The following is an 18,289-nucleotide window of genomic DNA, read 5'->3' on the forward strand; positions in this document are numbered from 1 at the left end:
GACTTTCACAAAAGTGCATGCAAGACGATATTATGCAACTAAAATTAGTTATGCTTTCAGTTTGCTAGAAACTCCTTAATAAATTATGTAAAAAGAGAAAAAAATACAAGACACAGGTATTTTAGAATAAGAAATCTTAATCCTAAATAACTAGAAAGTGTCCATTTGTTGTCATTTCACACATAATTCTAATATTTTTCTTATATGCATAGTACTTCATAGTTATAAGTTGTATATTAATATACATACTTAATGAAGGTGTTTAAGAGATCGGTCGGATAGATTACAAGCAAGCATTTTAAGCGTTTGTTTAAAGAAAGCAATTTTTAACCTTTTCTTTTTCGAAAAGTTAATTAACAATGATAAGAATTACTGAATTTCACTCAAGGGAAAAAATAAATATTAAAACTTTTTAACGAATTTATAAATTTACCATTTCCAAATCATACCAATTATATTCATCAGTAACTTACAAATGGATTAACAATAAATTTTAACATTGCATGTTGATAAACGCTTGTTTCGATTTTAATTGTAGCCAGTAACTATAATTTTGAGCCAGTAACTTACTCGCTCAAAATCTTAATTTGCTGTTGTATTTATACTCTGAATGGCCTAGAACGTCTATGTATTAAATCTATTATAGATAATGCAAGTAAGACTAATTTATCAGTCAAGCACTTATAATAAAAGTACAACCCATTTTAGACCGCAATTAGTAAAACAAACCACGCTGTAAATGCGGAGATGCTGTTGATGACGGTAAATTTACGCCAAAAATCCAGCGCTTTGAATTCGTTAGCAATTTGATACGTTGGCCATAAATGAACTTATCAAACTTCCGAATAGCGAATATGACCGCTAGGCCTTCCCTTTCCATTAAGAATAATCTTGCTCTGTCCTTGATAACGTAGCTCAAACGTATTCGACAGTTAGTAGATTTCCATTTATTTGATTATACAAAACAGCACCAACTCCCGAGGAGATGTATATGTCATAATAACAACGTCTGCCTTATCGTTAAAATACCTGGGTATTTCGACTTTAAGCACTGCTTCACTACGTCAAATTTATGTTGATGTTGTTCAGTCCAATACCAGTGCACACTTTTCTGCAATAAATTAAATAGAGAGTTTTTTTTTTTTAGATTTAGAATTTAGATTTTTGGGCTTTAGGCATTTATGCCATGTTAGCCCGTCACATACGAGGAATGACGTCCCTCGGCGAGCACACTGTCCAAGGAAAGGGAAACAGCCTGGGACCTATATGTTAGTTACCACCCCGCCATTTGCCTGGTGTGAAAGAGGACAAACCAGGAAAACATCATTCAGGATGGCTGGCCTGAAAAAGTTTTTCACACTTTTTCGACCAAGTGCCCCTACCGGGAATCGAACACGGGACCGCTTGCACCGGAGGGGATGAAGGTACTTTCTAAGAAATAGATGGTAAATGACAATGATAGAAGTTGACAAGGCCGAGGAATGACTGCAAGCGCAACAGCGTTTGCGGGGAGAGGATTGTCAAAAATTAGCTTAAGTGTATAATTCGCTGGTAAAATGCCGTTACTTTTAATATTGAAATTCATATATATGATTTCTTGTTGGAAGAAAATACTCTTTTCCTTGTGTACTTCTAAATTCAACATTTTAAATTTATCTAGATTTTTTTTTTTTCGATGGAAACGTTCTTCACGAATTACTACAAATTATAACATTATCTAAGTAAGCAGCCACTGACCTAATACAATCTTCCAACACTTCCAACGATTTAAAAAAAAAAAAATATTTGGGGAACACAATTTAAACCAAAAGGCAGTCACTTCTGCTGAAACAATCCCCCTGGAATAAATTTACAAGATTTTTCTTCTACTTCAAGCTGTAAATATGCTTGACGTAAACCAGCACGTAGTAGCTTGCGCCTAGTAGTTTAGGTAAGATGTCTGTAATTTTAGAAAGATGATACACAATTTTTTTAGTTTATCTACTTAATGATGTCAGATCGACGTTCTTTTTTTTTTCCACGACAACTATACGCGTAACCCAATCAGTATATTGTATTTTCTGTAAAATGTTTGCTTTAGACAAATTGTGTAACTTCACTTTTACTAACTCCATCCAGGCATATATGATACGTCATATGACTTTCGGAAAATCGGAATTGCATCATGTCATACTGGAATCGACACCTTGAAACCCTTGAGGCTCATCAATGAGAACATATTTATATTCTTCCATTATTTTTTCAGTGAAACTTGCAAAAACATTATTATTATTATTATCTATACTTGCAAATGCGAATTTGTTGTTTTGGTGAAAATATTTCAGTCAATCCTATCTTCAACACGCATATAACAATTCTAACCGCCTTCCTAAAATCGGTACTGTTACATTTTCCATTAAAACTACCAATGGAAATTGCGAAAAAATACCATTAAAATCAATATTTACAATTATCTGACCCTTCACTGAAATGGAAGAAATGTCTGCATTCTATAGTTAACTACCCTTTATACGACATTATCTCTCTATGAGGAAACCATTTCTGTCATTGATTAACATAGCAGCTTCAATGTCTAACATGAATATTAACTCTACCCTATCACACTTTAATTCTACTTTTAGAGGTTTCCTGAACTTTTGCTCATCCGACATAGAGGAATCGTTGGTAAGTTCGAAAGTTGCAATACTGCACCAGTTCACAAAATCTATTATCTACATATCTATATATATATAAAAGAGAACGTACAAAATCCTTTGTCCGCTCATCACGCTAATACGGCTGAACCAATTTCTTTCATTTTTGGGGGGTTATTAGGATTTGGACCCTAGATGGTTTTTATCATATCACTTTAATTTTCAATTACCAGTGTCTTGAGATAATTGACCATTCAAGTGTCCATAACGTACAAATCCTTTGTTATTAGTTCATCATAGGTAAAAATAAACGTATTTATATGCAACCCGCATGACCGTGTCACTCGGCGGGTTAACATAAATGACAGGCGATATACAGCGGAAAATAGCTTGAATCTTCTGTTTAAAATTTTTTAATTGATTTGCTTATTTTTACAGACACTTTTACAATATGCCAGCACCGGGATGACCGCAGCGAAGCGGGGCGGGTTAACATAAATGACAGGCGATATAATGTTAAGATTTACTGCAATCTTCTATGGTTTTTATCATATCACTTGAAACCGAAAAAGTAAAAATTATCTAAGTAACAAAGTTTATTGCGTTCCGGGGTGACCGCAGCGAAGCGGGGTGAACGCTGCTAGTATTGTATAAAATTGAAAATCACTATGTTTGTGACTCTGAATCTCCTGAACTGCCAGACCGATCTCGATCAAACTTGTAACATGAATGAGGTTCGAGGATGGGTTGGTTTTAGGCTATTCACTTTGATGGTTGAACTGAGGGATAGGGGAGAGGGTATAAAAAATAAATAAAACAATAACTCCTGAATTACTCGACCGATCTTGATTAAATTTTCAACATAGATGAGGTTCCGGCCTGGGAGCGGTTTTATGATTTAAATTTGACGGAGCAACGTAGGGGAGGAGAAGGAGGGGGAGATATATAAAAATCAATTTATATAAGACTGAAAGTGACTATTTTTGTAACTTAATAACTCTTGAACTATAAGACCGATCTCAATCAAATTTTCAAGATACATGAGGTTGGGATCTGGAAACATTATTGTAATTTCACTTTAACGGTAGATCTTAGGGGAGGGGGATGTATAAATAAAAACGAATAAAACCTAATAACTTTTGAACAACCCAACCAATCTCGATCAAATTTTCAACATATATGAGTTTAGGAGCAGGGATTACTTTAGACTATTCACTTTGATGATGCAACGTAGGGGAGAGGGAGGGGAGAGAAATTTAAAAATGATCAAAAATGACCGATATTAGTGTGAATCCATAATTCTTGGGGTCGATGAAAGAAATAGTGACACTTCTGATGCTGTTTCAATCTAAGTTCAGCCCTGATACTTGGGGAGGGGGAGGATATAACGTAGGGATGGGGCATGAACATTTAAAAATAATCGAAAATGACTAATATTAGTGCTGAATCCATAGTTTTAGGAGTAGCTGAGATTAACAGTGACAATTCTGGTGCCGTGTGCCGCAGCACGGAGGAGGGGGAGCTATATATACCGTAGGGGAGGGGGAGAGAAATTTAAAAATTATTAAAATAATAACCAATATTAGTGTTGAATCAATAGTTTTCGGGGTCGATGAGAGAAACAGTGACACTTCTGATGCCGTGTGCCACAGCACGGAAAACGGGAGCTATATATATAATAATAATAAAAAGCGAAAATGACCAATATTAGTGTCTAATCCATAGTATGATGAACAGTGACATTTCCGATCCGGTTTAAATCCAAAATCAGCCAATCCATTTGGGGGAGAGGGAGAAAGAAATATATAAAAATGATCGAAAATGACCACTATCAGTGTCGAATTAATAGTTTTGTGGTCGCTTAGATGAACAGTGATACTTTCGATCAAGTTTAAATTGAAATTCAACCAAGCAACTAGGGGGAGGAGGAGGAAGAGATATTTAAAAATGATCGAAAATGACCGATATTAGTGCTGAATCCACATTTTTTGGAGGTCACTGGGATGAACGGTGACACTTCCGATGCCATGGCCCGCAACATGGGATATATATATATATATATATATATATATATATATATATATAAATGATCGAAAATGACCAATATTAGTCTTGAATACATGGTTTTCGGGGTCGCCGAGATGGTCAATCATCTTTCCGATGCTGTTTGAATCGATGCCATTAAAAACGAAAACAGCGCATTTCACGAGTACTAAACACATGAGATACGGGGTTCTCATTTCAACCCAGCGAAGCGGGTAATATATGTTAGTAGATAATAACAGTAAGACTAACTTATTAATAGAGCACTTATAATAAAACTACAACCCATTTCAGATTAGATAAACTCTATATTCACCGAATAACCAAGAAGTTAATACATAATTCAAACTAACCACAGAAGGGAAAAAAAACTTTTTTCAAGAGAATTTCGATGTGACAAACTTTAAAATAAAAGGAAATCTTTGAGTTTTAAGTCCCACGTTTATGCCGGCTAGGCTAAATTAGACGGTGATGATGAGAAATGAATGAAATGGTGGAATGAAGAAAGTGCGAGGAAACGGGAGCACCCCGAGGAAACCCATGCACACGGTGTTTATCCACCACAAAGTTCACTTGACGGGGGCTGGGATCGAACCCGGAATCCCAAGCACCGAGGTGAACGCTCTACTACTGAGCCACCGCGGCCCCATGACAAACTTTATTTTTTTTTTATTTTTATCCAACACACGTCATAATACTAATCTGAGATGTTACTCCTTCAAAAAGAACCGAACTACGGTGGCTCAGTGGTAGAGCGCTCACTTCTAGTGCGTCATGTCAAACACCGTGAGCCTTATGCAGAGTCGTTTTTATGTATGATTAACGTCATACTAAAGGCCTGACTACTGCAGGAAACACTATGTTAGTCGAACTCTTTGGTATGGCACTAATCACGCGTCAGAACGACTCTGCCCCATGTGTGTGTGTCGTCATTTCACCATTTTTTTCATTATCATAATCATCGTCTCCCTTAGCCTCCGAGCATAATAGCGGGAAGTTTAACAAACAAACTTTAAAAAAGATCGACAGTGAATGTACTTAAAAAGAGTAGAGTTTTTTCGTGTTTTGTGGCCTCATGCAACATCGATGAACGAAGGGCAGGAGCTATTATTAACGTGGACTTGAATCCGTTGCAGTTGGCTAGTGCACAGATCTACATGCAAGATCAACTGTCATAGTATATCACGTTCCCCACCATACCATCTTGCCTCCAAGAAAGACGGTTTACAGGACAAAATCACCAGTCCCGGTTAGAAAGAGAAACTAGGTGAGAAGTCACCTGAGAAAGAACTGTGTCCTGATAGACATGATAGAAAATTCGGCAGAAGAGAAAAGAGGGAGAAGGTATACTACAATTATGGAGGGAATTAAAGCGGAAAACTGCAACCTAAGGACAAAGGTTAGCTGACGATCGTAGTACATGGAAGCTTCTCAATTCGCAGTAAAAGGTCTGCCAACAACTCAGTTCACTATGAAAAGTTAGGCAGCCAAAATACCAAATGATGAGAATATTAGCATTATTGACATTTCATGAAGAATAAATACTATGTTCATAATCAACATTTATATATATATATATATATATATATATATATATATATATATATAAATCATCTTGCTTAATATGCTGTTTTAGCTGTTAATGTTAGAGCAGGTAGCATTTCACCTCAATTTTTACAAAGTATTTTTGGTTCTTAAGTGTATGGAATAATCTAGAGTGGAGTGCCAAACAGGATATAAAGATGATTTGTCTCCAGTCCACAACTGAGTGAGAGAAAATTAAATTCCTTCTGCATTCCTGGCGATCACTCCTGAAATTCGAAGACAGCAAGTATGCGAGAATTCGCATCTCGCAATACACCCACCTTCACAACGAGCAGCAGAGAGATCTGCTAACCACACACACTCGTCGAAGAAGGGATAACTAGATAACTAGAAGTTTTTAACATCAACCATACGTACGCACTAATGAGCTTCTGAAACTAACCAAATGTAAATTCGTTATCATTGTTTCAATTTCACATTTAATATTTCCTATGAGACACGATTTCAGGCTATCTCTTCTCGAAAAGTAACTATATTTCTATTGGAAGAACTCTGTTTCATCCGGTCTCGTTCACACTATGCCTAAGTAAATGCTGAATAGAACTATTCTAAGTCATTCACGTAAAGTATTTGTACCTCAAAAATGAAATCACGGTTGAAGAGATTATTTTGGTTCTAAGTTTCTTTCCTCAATTCTCACTCAAATAGTACTCACATTCACCTCACAATAATAAGAGAAACTTACTTTTATTTGTTTAAGAAATGGTATCGGGCACAATATAAGCGAACTATGCATTTTCGAGTTGGATCTGAATTCACAGGCTTATTCTTGATCGATTTAACGCCAAGCTTTGTGGATAATTTGGAAGCTTTAAAAAAGTCACATTTAAATTTGGATTTTTTCTCTTTTCGAATGTTCTCGTAGAACACAGAGCAATAAATCCATTTACCACATCTCGGTGAAAATTCCAATGCTGAGACTGAATCGATTACCGTTACCATTAATCGATTTGACTCTTAATCACAGAGCAGGGCTGGTAACTCAATTAAAAAAATTACGAAAGCTTTCGAATACCAAACAAGTACAAATGTACTTTGTATGGCGGAAGCCCGCGTTAGATATTCACCATAGGAAATTTTAAAATCTCATATAAAATGTTGCCACACACTTGTTACGTAATAACTGCTATTCACTAACGTAGAATCCGAACTCATGGTCACTACGCTTCTCTCTGGCAAGGAAATCTTAATTTCCAGCAACTTGGACTCCTAAGATCAACCACAAACATAGACAGCAGTAAAGTTTAGAGAGAATTTGTATAATAGGGGAACTCCGTATTAAACTATTTTTGCTGAAATTTACGAGAAAGAGAATATTTAGGGGACATTTGCCTGTAGCCCCGACGAATGTAGGAATGCGATCAACTTTATGACATCATCTGTGCTCCAGCTCGGCAGTTTCGATCGTTTCTTAAAGATATTCGTTGTTTCTCGCTATGTTTTCATTATATTTTGATAAAATATTGGAGAAAACGAGGAAGATGTTAGAATTTGTGACACAATTTACGAGTACAAAATATTTTACAAAATTGTCAGCATGAAGTTGTAAATACAGAAGTCGATCTCCCAACAACGAGAGAAATTTTCACCATAGATGCTATCTTACTAGGCAGTATTTAGTTAGCACTCTATTTTACCCTGAAATACCTTGAATATCCAGTATACATACGAACAGTATGGCCGACCCACAGAAATAAGTATAAACACTGATTAGCACATGATATATCACTCACGCTCCACACTGACTTAAGTTTATTACATTTTAAGCTTAATAAGAAACAGGAGTTGATACAATTACAATGGATGGATTAGATTAAAGGTTTCGATTTAACATGGGGCATAAACACTTTTCATTATATAGTATGTCTCGGGTATGCCAAGTTTTCTGAATATATATGTATATACAGGGTGTTAATGAACTATACCGACAAACTGTAAGAGGTGATTCCTCACATCAAAATAAGAGAAAAAGTTCATATGGACATATAGCGAAAAGTGCATAGTTTCAGAGCAAGAGCTGTTCAAAATCGCGAAAAAGCCAAATTTCAACAAATTCTATTTCGAATTCCAGAAACTGTGGATGGCGGACCTTATCAACGTAAAGGAAGCCACACATACACAATTTAAAAGTGCATATTTCATCAATTTTTAATAGGTGTACAGGGTATTCTCTATAGGGTGTGATTCTCAGATATGCTTTCAATAAAGTTTTCAGATATACCTTGATTTCAAGGAGAGTCCAAAGTAGGTAGAAGATAAGCCTTTACAACAATGAACATCCAGTGCTTCGGAGGGAAGTCCAAAGTGTTAGGAACCGGCAGCTCCATTATTTTTTTGTTCGGAATAACGTGTGATGCGATGTACTTCGGCACGGTATATTTCACGTTTTCTTTATTTATAAGCGTGAAAGAAAACATTGCAGCATGCATTTTTCCGAGTACAAGAGGCCATGCTGCTGACGATCCTTAACACTTCCGACATCGCGCCAAAGGATTCAATCTTCACTGCTATCAAGTCTTATCGTTTGCCTACTTGGACCAATCATAAAGTCAGAGCAAATCTCAAAATTCGGTTGATGGCATGTGTGGGAATACTTTGTACACCCAATGAACATTAATGAAATGTGCATTTTTGGACTACGTATGCATGACTTCCTTTACGCTGATAAGGACCGTCATCCACAGTTTCTCAAATTCGAAATAGGGCCTGTTGAAATTTGGCTTTTTTGTGATTTTGGATAGCTCTAGCTCTGAAACTATGCATTTTTCCCCACAAGTCCATATGAACTTTTTCTCTTATTTTGATGTGAGGAATCACTTCTTACAGTTTGTCGGTACAGTTCATTAACACCCTATATATATATATATATATATATATATATATATATATATATATATATATATATATATATAGTGGCCCAGAAGTAGGTATACAGACCAGCATCGATCAAGTATGATATTTTAATTTATTAAGATAATGCATTTATTTGCTTTGGTTTGTTCGGCCTTTCAGGTATAAGTGAAAAGAAATTGAGAGCAAATAATGAAGAAACTAAGTCAATACCTGTGTGGATAATAAGTAAATTATATAAAATGCCATGAGCTGACCAGTACGGGACTGTATACCTACTTTTAGGCCACCTGTATATATATACCTGTTATTCTGGCATGACATTGAAGGCTTGATTTACCATAGTTAGAATGATCCGATTTAGGCCACATATGCGCCGTTTTGTTCGATAACGTGTTGTCATTTGGAAGGTAATATCATGATGCCTCTCTCACAGAAGCCCTTGTCCCTAGTGGCAAAAAATTGAGACAGTCGATTTTCACATGCCTCTCTTGAAGCGACTTTTTCACCAGCAAACGTGTTCGCCATGGACAGGAACAGATGGTAATCACTCGGTGCTAGGTCCGGACTATAAGGTGGATGCATAAGAACCAACCAACCAAGCTCCCGGAGCTTCTGGCGAGTCACTATCGATGTGTGTGGCCTGGCGTTGTCCTGTGGAACACAATGTTTCTCCTATTGGCCAAAGCTGGCTGCTTCTGGGCGATTGCTGCCTTCAGACGATCCAATTGTTGACAGTACAGTTCCGAGTTAAGGGTTTGGCCGTAGGGGAGCAGCTCATAGTAGATAATTCCCTGCCAATCCCACCAAACACACAGCAAAACCTTTCTGGCCGTCAATCCTGGCTTGGGCACCGTGTGCGCCGGCTCACCGCGCTTCGACCACGACCGTTTTCGCGTGACGTTGCCGTAAGTGATCCACTTTTCATCGCCAGTCACCAACCGCTTCAGAAATGGGTCGATTCTGTTGCGATTCAGCAGCGATTCGCAGATGGAAATTCGGTCCATGAGGTTTTTTTGCGTTGATTCGTGTGGCATCCATACATCAAGCTTCTTTTTCTATCCAGCCTTATGCAAATGGTTCCACACGGTTTTTTGTGCAATGTTTAGCTCTTGGACAATCGACACAGTGCTTACATGACGGTCGGACGCGACAATGTCCATGATTTTATCGACATTTTTGACACTTGGCCTTCCAGTGCGTGGTGCATCTTTGACGTCAAAATTACCGGAACGGAATCGACGAAACCAAAATTGCGCGTGACTGGCTGTTACAGTCTCAGGACCATAAACACTATTCACATTTGCAGCCACCTGGCTTGCGTTTTCGCCTTTATCGAATAAAAAAACTAAAATATAGCGTATTTTCTCTTTGCTAGTGTCCATTTTGACTCGCGCTCACACAACACTGAGTCAACTCATCACAACTATCTGAACAGTGTTTGTAGTACGCACACAGAGAAAAATCCGTTCTCCGGACAATTATAAAACATGTGTTTTCAGTTATACGTCTGCTGTACGTGAAGTCCAAAAACTACAGGAATTACGCATGTAACCTATCTTTTTAAGTATGCCACCTACAATTTTTTTTCTCAGTGCAATCTCATCGTTTGAACGCCATCTCGTTGAACCCAATCGGACTTATACAACGCGAGATACAGATCACTGAAACCATTTATTGGCAAAATAATGGATTACTTTTTACTACACCAGATACATAACAACACCGACAACGTTTGGGAGGTAATTCCTGACATCAAAATAAGACAGAAGTATAGACCATCCTGGGTGCACAAATGCTTCCTTTCGGAGTTATAGGCTGCCGAAAATATGAAAGAAATGAACTTTAAATATCCACAGCTTTAAAACTATGGGATCTACCGTAGTCGGGTCAAGACTTAACTTAGGAACTAATATGTGGGCTATCCAAAAATACATGTTTCAGAATCTTAAGGCACTCACGAAGCAATTTTTATAGAGGGAGTTTGGCTACGAACATATAATTGAAGTACTCTACAACTACCTCCATAAAAATTGTCGCGGAAGTACCGAAGGATATTTGCATAGGGCAGATACTAGTTCCTAAGTGAAGTCTTGACCCGACTACTGTAGTTCTCATAGTTTTGGAGCTATGGACCTTTAAAGTTGATTTTTTCATGTTTTCGGCAACCTATAACTCGGAAAGGAAGCATTTGTGCACCCAGGATGGTCTATACTTTTTGTCTTATCTTGGTGTCAGGAATCACCTCCCAAATGTTGTCGGTGTTGTTTTGAAACACCCTGTATATATCATTTATTAGAAGACAAATGCGTTATTTCCAATGAATTAATGTACTATTTTTAAAAAATCATAGACCCGAATATACAGTGAAAACTACATTAACGGACACTTCCATAATACGGACAAACTTTTTTGTGCCCGCAAAAATCTCTTCATAACAGACAGGAATCAGTGGCGTATATAGAAGACAAAAACTGAGGGCCCAGCTAGACTATGTTCGGTATGAGGTTACAATTTTTCATCGGTCCTGCAGAAGTTTCGAACTTACTTCTCTCCTGATGGATATTACAGCTAGGTTGTGACCCAAAAGTAGGTATACAGTCCCGTACTGATCACCTCGCTGTATTTTATATCACTTCTTATTGTTATCAAACAGGTTGACCTAGTTTCTTTATTATTTGTTCTTAATGTCTTTTTACTTAAACCTTAGACTCGAAACAGCAGAAGTAAATAAACCCATAAACTAGAATATTATACTTGATCAATGCAGGGGTGTGTACCTACTTTTGGACCACCCTGTATATTAATGTTTCAAAAATTTTCCAGTAAAGAATATAAGGCAACGCTTACGATAAACTTTTAAAAATATTTTCAAAAAACTGAGGAAGCCTACGCCCCTCCGACCTTGAGATAGATCCGCCATTGACAAGAATTCTCAGTTCTCACGCACATACGACAGAAGATACTTTGAAATTTGAATTGATCTCCCCAAGTGATGCAACAGTTACAAGGAAATTTGGATCAGAAACTTGTGTCCGCAGGATTATACGAAAGATAATAAAACATTGCTGACTTTTTCCCAAGAAAGTCATAAACTGTAAAGATTAGTTCTGTTGACATTTTCAGTATTTAATAGTCTAATAATGGCATATTCCTACTGGGTTGCTTTTACTTTTAATACAGTCAGTAAGCGAATTAAGGGATTTTTATAGATGTATGAGTCGTACTAGAGAAAATTATCACACAAACCTTATATTTAGCAGTATACGCCCTATAAATACATCTCTCAGCGGCACATCTGTTCTTGGTACAGAGGGATATTTAATCCGGTAGTTCAAACAGTGAGTACAGTATTTCGATATTATCTTATATTTATATTTCTAACTAATGTGTATTTACTGTATGCTGCATACATTTATATGAGTTGCGAGTACTCTAAATCTGTGTAACCGCTATGTAACGGGAAGCCTCTCATTTACAGACAAATAACGATGTCCTATCGGTGTTCGTTATTGAGAGGTTTCAATGTATATTGAAAAATATTTATGGTACATGATAAATGGAAGTTCTTAATCCATACTAGCTGTGAAGTGCTGAATCAATTTATGATAATCTTGCAAATATATATATATATATATATATATATATATATATATATATATATATATATATATATATATATATATATATATATATATATTTATATTTATATATTATTATTATTATTATTAGGAATAACTGTAACGGAACAATTCATGTTTCCCTTTAGTAAGTGCAACACAGGATTGGACTTCCGACTGGAACCAAATTCTCTTGTGTTGATAGAATTCACACTGCATGTCGTCACACAAAAGGAAATTAATTAAAAAAAAAATAAAGTTCAAACATCATTTCTCACAGTAAATACAAATTAAGATAAACTAAATACGATACTTACTTGCACATTTATTGTTACAAAACTAATATTCTTTTATTTACGCCCAAATTTAATCCATCTGTTAAATATCACAGGCATAATTTTTTCCTCTTACAACACAATACATTCTCCATTTACTGCACAGCACAAAGCAAATAGGCCTATAGCAAATTATTTGGCACACGTACTTCATTTCATTCAGCGATGTAATTCTACACTGATTACACGTAAATAATTGGTGTTTTATATTTCAAAATAATTTCACTAACATAATTGAATAAATTCAATCCCATAGTAACTATAAATTCTCTTGACGGATCTTCATTATGTAGGACACACACTAATTCAGCACAAAATTTCATTGCTCTTGTTAACAAGGATATCATTCATTCATTTTTTAAAACTTGTCACAGGTATGCACATGTGCGATATATCACGAACCGCATTATCTCGTTTGACAGTTTCAAGTACAAAGCACGCTGCTGAACTCTATGTTACCATCTCACATATTTATTTATCGCTTTTGTCTTTGACCGTCATTCGTCAATGGATTATCTTGTCTTGAATCAATATTAGCTTTTTTTTTTTTTTTTTTTTTTTAGTTTAGGGGCTAAAATGTACAAGAATTACGTTTAATAAACTACCTTTAAAAGTATTTGAAAAATAAAGAATACACTATTTATCTTGCTTTATTTATAGTCTTACCAAAATCTATCCGGCCAATGATAAAGAGAAATTTCTTCCATTTTCATTTTCAATTTCAGAAACATTGAACACTTCACTACACGCATAGAAAGATGCTGATACATAATTTTGTCATTTTCATTATGCACTTCTCAAGATCTATACTATAGATATTGCAAAATTACTAGTTGTGCATGATAATTTACAGACTCAACTATGACTAACGCAAAATTCTTTGCAACTGATAATTAGTTATTTTAAACAACGAGAATAGATAACTTTGTGATCCGTTAACAAAAGAAAAATATAAGAACAAAATGTACAGTACATTGTATATGGTTTATACAGTCAGTCGTGGAAGATTTCCGTTCTTTTCTTCCTATCCACTTATTAACTAAGAAAAAGCTACTAGCCCACATCTAACAATAGAAATCATTTACTTATCTTCGGTATGATATAAAATACTCCCCCGTACTGATGAAGCGTTCGTCCCAGGCGAGTGGTTATTTGTATCCCTGATTTGAAGGATATGCATAAACCCACCAGTATACAAAGAACTGACGCGCTCAAGTCCACCTCTCTTAATATCAAAAATTGGTTCGGTTAATATGAAGTAGATTCATTCGTGACACCAATAATACAATTTTTCTTATCACAAACATTGTACAGTCATGTTAAAAACTTACTATCCAGAAGATCCTTATAACCTTACATAAGATTTCAACAAATTTATTACATACTGTATTCGTCTTCTTTGGAAGGAAAGATTTTTATCGTCAGTATATGCATCAAATTTTACCGTCTGTGGGTGTGAATACAGAACATTAAAACATACAGGATGCACATGTTAGACATATATCGGGTGTTGCAAAATAAGTGTTACAACTCTTGGGAGGTGAATCCTGCCACTGAGACAAGAAAAAAAGTTCTCTTGAACTTTCGGCTATCGGACATAGTTTCAGATCTACACGGTGCCGAAAGCGTGGGAAAATGACTTTCGGACGCCAATAGTTCGGAAACTATCCAACGTAAAGAGGGCGGGTAAAAAATTCACTGAAGAAATCATACCTGCTCTATTGAATTTTGCATGTTTCACAATCCTACCATGCACGCGCAAGGGATTCCCCAAAGAACGTAGGGAGTCCCGGATAATCTGCTAAATCAAAGTAGGTCTAAATGGATATGAATTGATGGGGTTTCTACCAGGTAACAATAATTCGTTTGTATTAAGTCGATATCTGGAACAAATACAAAATGGCGGACACTTTCATGTTCGTTGTGTGTGGTTGCATAATCGCCAGGTACGCATGCTGGCCAACAGTGAAGTTCTGAGTATTAAGTGTAGCGAATTTGTACTCAGATGCTCTAGAAATATATCTGGAGTGTCGGTAGAGCACAGCAGATGAAGCAGGGTGATTCACATGTGGGGAACACGTAACGAAAAATGCCCAGAAATGCACTCATACTCAGTAAACGTGAGTTCAAAGCGTCGGAAATGTAAGGATTAGCGTCAAGAACATGAAAACCAATTCACCAATAATATTCCCTCAAACCGACGCAATATGATGTGCACGGTTGCATACCAATAAGGATGCAACAACTGAGACCAAGTTGAAATTGTGCAAAGGGACTCACTAAGAAACTGGGTAAACTAAATGAATGTCTCTAGTGGGATCGCATGATCGATATTGAAATGTGGCCAATGTGTGTGTTGATATCGACATGTAGCTAATGGACAAATGTCAACATGTCCCACTGCTGCTGGGACACCGTCTCACGTGGGAAAAATAGGAAAATAACTACTCGGGTCTTGAATCTGAGGCCGTGGGCTCGCAGTAGGATTGGAAACTGCGACCACGCGAGCGAAAGCGAGCGCTCTAGCCCTGAGGCTCGAGGGAGCCTGACTTTTCTGTATACATTTCTTTGAAGAGTACCCACTTTGTTTCGCAAGCGCTCTTGTACAGCCTGCCGACATGCTTGTGTGTTACATTTTGTTACTCCTACTGCACAGTTGTAAACAATCAGAGCTTTAAGACGTTTCTTCCTATTTCTCATGCCGTTTTATTTTCCATATGTATGGTGTTCCAGCTGTAGTGTTACATGTGCCAAATTGGTTAATTTTCATCTTTGTCTTGGCATGTAATGTGTGTAAGATACATATTTCTGGAGGTATTTTGATATCGAATACGTCATATGTCCCAGAAGACGTGAGACATGATACAAGTTTGTTATTTTCACGCTTTATCACAATTTGAACCATGGATTAAGAGATTTTTTTTATACGTGTCGACTGTGGGACAATGTCCCAAACAAAGTGGGACATTGATACAATCTTGTTCTAGTTACGTTCTACCAAAAAGTGCACCAGATGTAATAGCAGAATGTACAACGTTATCTTCCTAGTTTTCGCATGTGAGACGGTGTCCCAGCAGCAGTGGGACATGTTGACATTTGTCCATTAGCTACATGTCGATATCAACACACACATTGGCCACATTTCAATATCGATCATGCGATCCCACTAGAGACATTCATTTAGTTTACCCAGTTTCTTAGTGAGTCCCTTTGCACAATTTCAACTTGGTCTCAGTTGTTGCATCCTTATTGGTATGCAACCGTGCACATCATATTGCGTCGGTTTGAGGGAATATTATTGGTGAATTGGTTTTCATGTTCTTGACGCTAATCCTTACATTTCCGACGCTTTGAACTCACGTTTACTGAGTATGAGTGCATTTCTGGGCATTTTTCGTTACGTGTTCCCCACATGTGAATCACCCTGCTTCATCTGCTGTGCTCTACCGACACTCCAGATATATTTCTAGAGCATCTGAGTACAAATTCGCTACACTTAATACTCAGAACTTCACTGTTGGCCAGCATGCGTACCTGGCGATTATGCAACCACACACAACGAACATGAAAGTGTCCGCCATTTTGTATTTGTTCCAGATATCGACTTAATACAAACGAATTATTGTTACCTGGTAGAAACCCCATCAATTCATATCCATTTAGACCTACTTTGATTTAGCAGATTATCCGGGACTCCCTACGTTCTTTGGGGAATCCCTTGCGTGTGCATGGTAGGACTGTGAAACATGCAAAATTCAATAGAGCAGGTATGATTTCTTCAGTGAATTTTTTTACCCGCCCTCTTTACGTTGGATAGTTTCCGAACTATTGGCATCCGAAAGTCATTTTCCCACGCTTTCGGCACCGTGTAGATCTGAAACTATGTCCGATAGCCGAAAGTTCAAGAGAACTTTTTTTCTTGTCTCAGTGGCAGGATTCACCTCCCAAGAGTTGTAACACTTATTTTGCAACACCCGATATATATTGAGATCTTGCTTAGCTGAATTGTTAGCGCACGCGACTCCGTATTCGTAGTGTGTGGTCCCTGGTTCTACTCCCAACTAGATCACTAACATCTTCCAGTGTTGACCTGCTATCCTGTAGGGCCGTGGTCCAATGGTAGAGCGCTCACCTTCGATGCGTTGGATCCTGGTTCGAATCCACCTCGCCCCAAATGGATCTTATAATGGACAACTATCACTGCGTCGGTTTTCTCGAATTTTCCCGTTTCCTGTCGATTTCTTCATTCCAGACATCATTTCGTTCATTACATCATTGTCTCCCTTAGCCTCCAAGGCATCATCATGGGATGTAAAACTCAAAATTTAATTTGATATTTTCATTATCATGAGGCAATTGGAGAACTACGTGAATAAAGAAACAGCGAACCCAGGTCGAAAAAGTCAGAAGTAATGACACCTGAACGGTGATGCTCTGACCATGTATCACCAAGTTGAACATACTACATGTGGGTAGCCTCCACGGATTGTAGCGGCACTGAGTTTAATACTTTTTTCTATCTCTTAACTAATTTAATCAGTATTTCAAACCTGTAGGACTGAAGAAAACTGAAAAGAATGTGATTTTGGTCACCTATCTCCACTGCAATTCGGCTCATTAAGGTATACTGAAATAAAGTACCGTGATGACGATATAAATACGTATTGAGCACAAAATGACATGAAATATGTATGCAAATGCTTTCATTAAATTTGATTACATTCAGCATATTTCAAGTAAAACCAGTACCTCTGGCAACCCTCCCACGGGAATGATGTCACGTATAAACAAGGAAATTAGTTCGCAACTTTGCCGCATGCACAGAAAAATCAAACAAGTAATACTAGTTTTTACTACTTCAGATTTTAAAACAAAAATGCGAGATGAGATGGAATGTACTTTTGGGATCCTAAACCCGTCCAAAACAACAACAACAACAACAAAAGACGTCGCTATCTATTACCATTTTCGCTGTATACAGATTAATGTTGAAACCAGAAGTAGTAGTCGATTTCCACTTCTGGTTTTAGTACAAGGGTAAGAGTGAATAAGGGGGAAAAGCACACAGAAATTGAGCCTTGTGATACTGAATCCGGACTGTACAATTTATCGCTATCTCATAGTTTTTCCTTTGACACCTATCGACAATCGGACGAACATGGCTTGGAAGTTGAATGATTAAAGCAGTGGTTCTCTATTGCTT

The 18,289-nt window shown here is 37.1% G+C and overlaps 1 protein-coding gene across 9 annotated transcripts in view; it reads right to left on the reverse strand.

Moving 5' to 3' along the window:
* Positions 1-18,289, reverse strand: part of ATP7 (copper-transporting ATPase 1) — a 361,543-nt gene that overhangs the window by 292,149 nt on the left and 51,105 nt on the right. The window contains exon 1 of one of the 9 annotated variants that reach the window (XM_081728122.1): positions 13,069-13,202. The exons of the other annotated variants lie outside the window; for them this stretch is intronic. The gene's annotated coding sequence lies outside the window, so the exon portion shown is untranslated. Of the gene's footprint in view, positions 1-13,068; positions 13,203-18,289 lie in introns of those variants that run through there. 9 annotated transcript variants of the gene reach the window in all.

The sequence above is a fragment of the Thermobia domestica genome, chromosome 10, assembly GCF_964235325.1.
Source record: "Thermobia domestica chromosome 10, izTheDome1.hap1.1, whole genome shotgun sequence".
Lineage (NCBI taxonomy): Eukaryota > Metazoa > Arthropoda > Insecta > Zygentoma > Lepismatidae > Thermobia > Thermobia domestica.